Consider the following 9,435-nt stretch of genomic DNA (forward strand, 5'->3'; position numbering starts at 1 on the left):
TTTTCCTTTGGTTGCCCATGCTTTTGGGGTCGTATTCATGAAGTCTGTGTCCAGTCCTACTGTAGCCCATTCTTAAGGCTGAAACACTGGGTTGGAAATGTCCTGCCGTCTCTGCCCCTGCCACATTGCTAGGTTCTAAAAAGGAGCTGCTGCCTCCAGCCGGGAAACAAGGGAGAGCTGGGACACCTGACCCTGTCTTATAATAGGAAAATCCTGTCACGACTTGGACTCAAGGAGGTACAATAGACTTCATTTTGATGGTTAAATGCATTCATGCGTGGAGAGGAAATCAGAGAAAAAGCATACAAAGCCTGTTCCTGGAGGAGGTCTGAAATGAGCAGGCACATGACGATGATTAATGTCCTCCTCCATGACCACCAACCAAGTCTAGGAACAGTGGGCAGAGGGGCCCTCCTGGGGACCGTGGCAATGGCCATTACTGCCACGGGGACAGAAACTTCCTTGGTTAATTTAATGTCCACGGGAGCTCCTGATCCCTGCTGGTGTGCTCATTAGCAATTCCAGGGTAGAGAGGAAGGGGGTCCGCGGTTTATTCACACAGCAGGTAGAAATAACATCTTGGAGTTGGGAAATCACTGTGTGCAAAATGCCACGTGTCTAAACTTAGAAGAGACTCATGGGAGGTCACACTGAAATGCACAGATCTTCCAAAACCCACACTATCTTCTACAGAGGAACATCCAAGTTCAGCCAATCTGTGCGAAGGCCAGGATGGGAGACCAGGCTCGGGATCCCAGTCCAGAAGAATCTCCTCCTCTCTTTGCTGACCTTGGCCTCAAAATCCTGGGCAGTGCAGGAGTTTCTGCACCAACATGCATTTTTTTTAGCTGAATAAAAAATGACACACATGCACATACACATACATATACACACTTTCTCTAACACACCCACTTTTACACACATGCTGTTATTTCCCAAATATATAGATGCTAGGATAATTAGTCAAATACAAAACCATTTCTGAGTATTACTGAATTCACATATTTTATTATAATGTATTTCTTCTGTTAGCATTTATTAAAAGCACAACTGTCTCATGAATTCCCTGCAAATTTGCATTACAAAAAGGGTTTTACACTCCTAACACTTATTTATTCCTAACTTCCCATTCTAAAAGAAACGAGATAAAGTTAGGTGAAATGGAAGAACATTCGAGAGTCCCTTGCTTTTCCTAGCCTAAGGTAATTAGAACATCCTTGTGAATTTTGTTCACTCTCCAATCTGTCTGGTAAACAGCAAACACCCTGAATTTCTTCTTGCCAGGTAGCAGTTGCTATATTGACTTGTGACTGCTAGTGCTGCTACCATACTTGTGAATTACCATGCAAATGAGCACAGAGACATGCAGTAGAAGGCAATCATTCCATTAAGAAAGAAATCTGGAACTCCAAACCATTCAAATCCTTTTTTTCAAATCACAAATTACTTTAATGCATCTTTAAAATAAAACAAATAAGAGAACAAAGTCACAGATGTTTTAATTATCTGCCACTTAGAATCTGTTGTCTTCTAGTATCAACAGAGGATTCCATGTGTCCAGATGGAATATCTTTATTTTCTACAAGCTACATTTAGTCCAGTGGCATCAGAAGATCTATGGACTACATGGTCTTGGACTGGGGGATACTGTATTCCAGTGGAGACCATCCCCAGAGAGGTTTACAATTGGGAAGATAACTTTTAAATCAGCCAAGAACTACAACCTGAGAATCTGCTGTTTCTTAAATAGAATTTATAATGGTTCTGAAATAGAGGCCAGGTAGAAAAAGGAAGCTAGCAATTTGTCCATATTGATGAATTAATAGTATTGAGCTATTAGACGAATTAGCAATTATTTAAAATCACAGGCATTTCTACAGAATTCATGTGCAAATTGTCTTTCGTAAGACTTGAATGCAAAGCTTTATATTGACTACAAGGTACTGCAGATCAGGCTCACCAGAGATGGAACCTGGAGAGAGAGATGTGCATGCATTGTTTATTGGGGACAACACCTTTGCGGAGAGAGGGAAGCAAGACTGTGAGGAGGAAGGAGATGAACTGAGACCAGCCATCGTCTCAGCAGCCACAGCTGATGCCATGGGGAGCTTGGGAGCTAGGACGGTCCTTCGGAGGGGTCCCTCTGCTTATGAACCACTCAGTAGAGCCCCCCACAGCCCTCAGAGCCTGTTCCTGCCAGGAGACTGGTCAGCAGCCAAACAGAGACCAAGAGCAGGCCCAGCACAGCCTACAAGAACTACCAACCACATCAGAAACGGTTATGATGAGAACACCTCCCGCTTACTGACAACGTACGTGCATCAGGTCTCAGGTGGGACACTCCACAGCCATCTGCTCTTCACTGTCACACCGTAGGAGAGGTGTGCTCCTGGGACTGTTGTAACAAAGGACCAACCGGGTGGCTTAAAACCACAGATACTTATTCTCTCGCAATTCCGGAAGCCAGAAACTCGAAATCAAGGTGTGGGCAGGGTTGGTTCCTTCTGAGGGCTCTGAGGCAGAATCTGTTCCAGGCCTGCCTCCCTCCCCTCTCTGGAGACAGCTGGCAACTCTTGGCATTCCTGGGCTTGTAGATGCATCGTTCCAATTTCTGCCTGTGTTGTCACACGACATACTCCACCGTGTGTCTCTCTCCTCTCCTCTTTTTATAAGGACATGAACCATTGTATTAAGAATTACTCTACTCCAGAAAGACTTCCTCTTAACATATTATGTCTACAATGACCCTATTTCCAAATAAGATCACATTCTGAGCTCCCAGGGATTAGAACTTCAACATATGAATGGGGCTGGGCTCTACTCCAGAAAGACTTCCTCTTAACATATTATGTCTACAATGACCCTATTTCCAAATAAGGTCACATTCTAAGCTCCCAGGGATTAGAACTTCAACATATGAATGGGGGTGGGGGGACACCCAATTCAACCCATAGCCGTTGGTGTTCTTCTCGCCATTGTATAAATCAAGAAACCAGCAGTATCAGCCAGTTTCAGACCCAGCCAGGGTCCACTCAGGAAAATGGAAATCACATCAGTTATTTTAACGGAGAGAGTTTAATGTACAGAATTGATTTAATAGGTATGAGAGCGTTGAAAATGTACAAGAGAATCAAGAGATAGAACATGTAGGAAGCTGCTATCTTCCCTTAGGATTGGGAGAACCAAGTAAAGAGGCTGAGATTACTAGAATTTAGAAAGTTGACTGAGGGTGTGAAGAATTTAGACCCACTGGTCCAGATAGCTCTGGAACTTTGCAGGTAGGAGCACATGATGCTGATACTTAAAATCTCAGTGGCAGGGCTGCCGTCCTGCTGGTGCTGGTAGCTCTGACAGGTGCACTGGACCTGGTTTGGGGAGTGTGGGTAAAAACTGGAAACTGGAACCAGCAGGCACTGCATGGTGAAGGGGTGTTTCCTGGATGCAGAAACAGGAGCAACCACTTCCCCACAGCCCTCCAGCCTGGGGGTCTCTTATAATGCCCCCTGTTGGCACGGCCTAGCAGGGATCAACTGGCAAAGCAGAGATGCCATCTGCAGAGCCCTGGCCTTGGCACCACAAAACAGAGTACAGAAGGCAGGGCTTGGAGCTACAAGACCATAGGTTAATAAACAACTCACTGAGATTCAGAAAATCTCAGCCTGCAGTGCATGGTAATTCTAGTAATTTAGCCCAGGTCTGTGTGACTCTAAACTCACTTCCTAACCATTCAACTTAGTTTCCCTTAAAACAGATTTTTTAAGAATGAGTAAATATGTACTACTTTTGTGGTTAAAATCATAATGACCCAAGGACCAATACTGGAAAAATATCAATTTATTACAAGGAATGAAAGCAAAGCCATCTTCTCCATGACACATCAAATTAGCCAACTTTAGTTCACAAGGGAAAAGCTAATTGTGCTCCCGAATGCAGACAATATTCAATGCTGGGGCTTGCTGAGTAAAAGAAATGTGCTAACAAAGGAATGGCAGCTAGAAATCTGCTGACCCTCAAAATCAGGAGGAAAACAAGTGGTACAGAATCCTAGGCAATTTAATTAGCTTTTCTCAATCAAATAAAGATCAGAAAAAATTAGATTTAGGATTGCAACATGTGAAATTAAGTTAATAATCTAGAAGCAGATGAAATGCTCCTATGATAGGAATCTAAGTCTGTCCTTCAGTGAGGAATGGGGGAATGCCAGCATTCCAAAACAGCCGCAGGAGTTCCTGACATCAGCATCACATGCGTCTTTCTCCTGCAGACCTATCTTTGCTCTGTTAACAGATATTTTCTTGAAATATTTAAGCTGAATGTTTGTAAATCAAATCATATTTTGCTTACACTTCTGTTCTGTCTCCAAGGCTCCCTACTGAGTAATAAATGACCTAGTAGTCTAACCATTTTTAATATTCTATAGAAGCATGAATTTTAAGAAACCCTAGAGTTATTTACTCTTTCTTCACCAGACAATCTTAAAGCAAGACGTTTGTGTAATTGGCCCACTTTTCTATGTTTTCTACAGCTTGTAAGCTTTAGAAGCTTCAACCTTCTTTTCTAAATTTGCAGGACCATGATAGAGTCTACCTGGGATCCAAGTCATTACTCGTTTGTTTATGGCAATGCAACCACAACAAAAACACACTCACAACCATTGCATAAAGAAAGAGGGGAGGGGCTGTCTTAGCTCACTCAGGATTCTATGACAAAATACCACAAACCGTGTGTCTTGTAAACAACAGATTGATAATGCTGGCCTTGGAGGATTTTTACTATGGTTGTATGATGATGTCTCGAACATAGTAGGTGTTTAACAAACAGCTTCCTCATCTCAGCTCATTGATGCTGGTGACTCAGGCTCCTGATGAGAAATGACTCAGAAAGAAAGAAGGACTTTAGATAGCTGGACTACCATCTCTCTGTCTTCTGAGCTTCCTTTTAGGTAGCAAAGAGAATTATGATATAAAAATGCAGGTATGTTGGCCATTCATATATATATTCCTTTGAGAAATGCCTATTTAGCTCTTTTGCACATTTTTTAATTGGATTACCTGATTTTTTTGTTGTAAAGTTGTTTCAGTTCCTTGTATATTCTGGATACTAATCCTTTGTCCGATGTATACTTTGCAAATATTTTCTCCCACTCTGTTGGTCATCTTTTCACTGTTAATTGTTTCTTTTGCTTTGCAGAAGCTTTTTAGTTTGATATAATCCCATATGTTTATTTTTCCTTTGGTTGCCCATGCTTTTGGGGTTGTACTCATGAAGTCTGTGCCCAGTCCTACTTCCTGAAGTGTTTCTCTTATGTTTTCTTTAAGAAGTTTTATTGTTTCAGGGTGTACATTTAATTCTTTAATAGATTTTGAGTTGATTTTAGTATATGTGATAGGTATGGGTCTAGTTTCATTCTCCTGCATATGGATATCCAGTTATCCCAGCACCATTTGCTGAAAGGCAGTCTCTTCCCTGGTGTATAGGCTTGGTGCCTTTGTCAAAGATCAGATAGCTGTAGGTGTGTGGGTTGATTTCTGGATTCTCTATTCTATTCCATTGATCAGTGTGTCTGTTTTTATGCCAGTATCATGCTGTTTTTGTTATTATAGCTTTGTAGTGTAGTTTGAAGTCAGGTAGTGTTATGCCTCCAGGTTTATTTATTTATTTATTTATTTATTTATTTATTTTTATTATTTATTTATTTTTTTTATTTTTTTGCTCAGAATTGATTTGGCTACATGTGGTCTTTTGTTATTCCATATATATGTCTGGATACAAATGGCCAACAGACACATGAAAAAATGTTCAACATCACTCAGCATTTGGGAAATGCAAATCAAAACCACACTGAGATACCATCTCTCCCCAGTTAGGATGGCTACTATCCAAAAACTGTGAATGATAAATGCTGGCAAGGTTCCGGAGAAAAAGGAACTCTCATACATTGTTGGTGGGACTTCAAAATGGTGCAGCCTCTATGGAAAATGGTACAGAGGTTCCTCAAACAATTACAGATAGATCTATCATATGGCCCAGCTATCCCACTACTGGGAATATACCCAGAGGAATGGAAATCATCAAGTCAAAGGTATACCTGTTCCCCAAAGTTCATTGCAGCACTCTTTACAATAGCCAAGAGTTGGAACCAGCCCAAATGTCCATCATCAGATGAGTGAGAAAGGGAACTTTGGTATATCTACACAATGGAACACTACTCTGCTATAAAAAATAATGAAATACTACCACTTACAGCAACATGGATGGACCTAGAGAGAATTATATTAAGTGAAACGAGTCAGGCACAGAAAGAGAAATATCACATGTTTTCACTTATCTGTGGGAGCTAAAAATAAATAAATAAATACACAAACAATCTGGGAGGGGGAAGAGAAGAAGACACAACAATCACAGTTTCTTGAAGTTGATACGACAAATGAACAGAAAGGAGGTTGTTGGGAGGAAGGGACGAGAGAGGGGGGGAGGGAGGTTTCAGTAATGGGCACAATAATCAACCACACTGTATATTGACAAAATAAAATGAAATTTTTAAAAAAATGTGCAGGTATGTTTACTTGCAAATATATACACCCAAACTCTGACGCAGCCCCAGTAGAGTCATAATATGTAAGTTGTAATATTTAACAAATTTAGAGACCATCTGAGCCAATCATCATCTTTCCTAACTAGCAAGAGAAGCTCCCTTAGATTAAGCAGTCACCATGTGCTAGGCAAGTGCCAGACAGGCATCATCTCATTCCATTCTCACAGCAGCTCTGAAAAGTGAGAATTAGCCCAATGGGCACATGGTAAAACAATTGTGCCCAGGATCGGCCACCCAATCACCAGCAAAGTCAGGACTAAGGCTGGTCCAGGGATCTTTCTGCCTGTTTCATTAAACTCTTTGAGATTTCTCTGAGATTCAGACAGAGCTGCCATCATTGCTATTTTCGAGGGTGGATCCTAAGCACCTAAACCCAGGCTAGTGTTTCTGTTAGCCTAGAAGAGGATCAGGTGAGAATGTGAGGGTGATCCATACAGATCAGCTGCCTGACTGCAAAACAGCCAAACAGACAAATGCATACTTAGTTGCATACAGGTATACACACATAGATAAATTTATTTCAGATGTGTGCTATGAGAGTCACTGACACTGTGGATACCCTTTTGGTGAGGAAGCATTATGAGGTCATTCCTGGTGGGCTTGGGTCTGTACAGAATCCCCTCATTAGCCAGTATCAGGGACCTGGGTTTGACATCCTCTCTAACAGCAAGTGCAGTTCCAGGAGGAAGAGATGAACTCAAAGAAAAGCAAGGAAGAAGGGAAGAATGAATGTCACAAGACTGGTTGGCTGACCTAGCCTTGGGGTCTCTGGCATGAAACGGGTCAGTCCCATAGCTGCTCCCGAGAGGCTTGAGAGCATTTGTCTTTCTGAGAGCTACTGGTTTCAGTGCATTTTTCTCTTAGTGGCCTGGAGAATGTAAGACAATGAGGAGATAAGGACAGCAGACAAGAAGAAACGTGACGGACTGTGAAAGCTCAGGGAATGTCTCATTTTTCTATGATTAATAGGAAGACAGTCGCCTTAGTCCTTTTGTGATGCTACAACAAAATACCTGAGACTGGGTAATTTGTAAAGAACAGAAATTTATTTCTCACAGTTCTGGAGGCTGGGGAGTCCAAGATCAAGGTGTGACATCTGGTGTCCGGTGAGGGTCTTCTTGCTGGGTCTTCACATCACGGAAAGGGAAAGGTCAAGAGGGAGAGCATCCTCATCAAGCCCTTTTATAAGGTACCTCATCCCACTACACCTTAAAGGTCCACCTCCTAATCCTATCACACGGGCAGCACCTGAATTTTGGAGAGGACACATTCAAATGATAGCAACAGTCCAAAATGAAGACAAATGGAGACCAGGTCAGAACCTTCTCCAAAGGGCTCAGTATAGACTGACGTAGAGACGTTGCTTCCTGTAGACACACTTTCACTGCCTTGTATGCATCCTGGAAATCAATAGACACTGTACTTCACTCACCAGAAGGCCTTTAAGCATAATGAATTAATCAGGGCATTATGCTACTGTAATGAAATCTACTTTCTATTACTTACATACTTACGAAATGATTCAAGAAGGTTTAACAATTGTAAGAGTTTTAAAATGTCTACATTTTATATAACATGTCCCATTCTGTGAAGAAAACAGATTTCATTTGTTTGATGTTCCATTTTTATGCTGATTCTTAAAACATGTGCTCAAATTATGTGATGAAACTGAAAAGCCAATATTCTTTTTAATTTCAGGAAAACAAATTCAAATTACAATTCTGACCTCATAGTTCAGGCTGATTCTTCAGAGTTTTCACCATGGCTATGGACTTCAAGAATTAATATTAGAAATCTCATGCTACTGGGCTCTTTTTAAAACTTTGTAATGGAAATTCAGTGAGAGGTTAAAAAGAAAGGTAATTTGCTTTCATTTCATGCAGCCTCTGAGTTTCGTTCAGGTGCGACCATTACCATCCGACTTTTGCATTTCTCCCTACGTTTCTCATTTCTGAGCACCTGGCCCTGATGGCTTCAATTTTCTACCTCTCTGTCTCACACCTTCTGGATCTTGCTGTTCCTTTCTTTGTGATATCATTTCCTCAACCTTCCATCCCCCCAGTCTCACAAGCTGTTTAGTCATAGTTTACCTAACTGTTCAGGTTCAAAAGTACAGCCAATTTTAAGCAGAAAAAAGTGAAAATAAATGCACAGTAAGCCAGATCATAATGAAACTTCAAAACCCTGAAGAAAGATGAAGTTCTAAAAAGCAGCTGGGAAAAATACAAACACATACACATGCGTGTGTATAGAGACAGAGTCCTCTGAAAGAATAAGAATAGTAGCAGGCTTTTTAATAAATACTGGCTAAGCCAGAAGACACACAACTGTCACCTTCAATGAATGTGGAAGGAGGGAAGGAGGAATGGGGTGGGGAAATAAAATTCTACACCCATTGAAAATATCATGCAAGAATAAGGGCTAAATACACATTCTTTACACAACGACAAAAAATGAGCAGGCTTGTAACAGCAGACTAAAAGAAATTCTTAAGGATGTAAATCAGATAGAAAGAAAATTATCCCAGACTGAGAGTTTGAATGCAAGACAAAATAAGAGAAAGTGAAAATATATAAAATCTGAATACGATTTACAATATGAAAATAAAAATGTCTTCGGGGGATTAAAACATAACAAATTAAGAAAAAACAATAACAGTAAATAAGGCAGGAGAGGATAAAATAAGTTTAAGTACTGTAAAGCTACACGACTATGCCAGTTGTCAGTTACGGCAATAGCTACGCCAATTGTAGGGTCAGGGACTATTGCATTGTTAAAGCAATTCATAACTAGAGCCAAAATGTTTCATTATTTTGGTTATGCTAAGTTTCCATTTGTAT

This window comes from Galeopterus variegatus, unplaced genomic scaffold (assembly GCF_000696425.1).
Source record: "Galeopterus variegatus unplaced genomic scaffold, G_variegatus-3.0.2 Scaffold820, whole genome shotgun sequence".
NCBI classification, from domain to species: domain Eukaryota; kingdom Metazoa; phylum Chordata; class Mammalia; order Dermoptera; family Cynocephalidae; genus Galeopterus; species Galeopterus variegatus.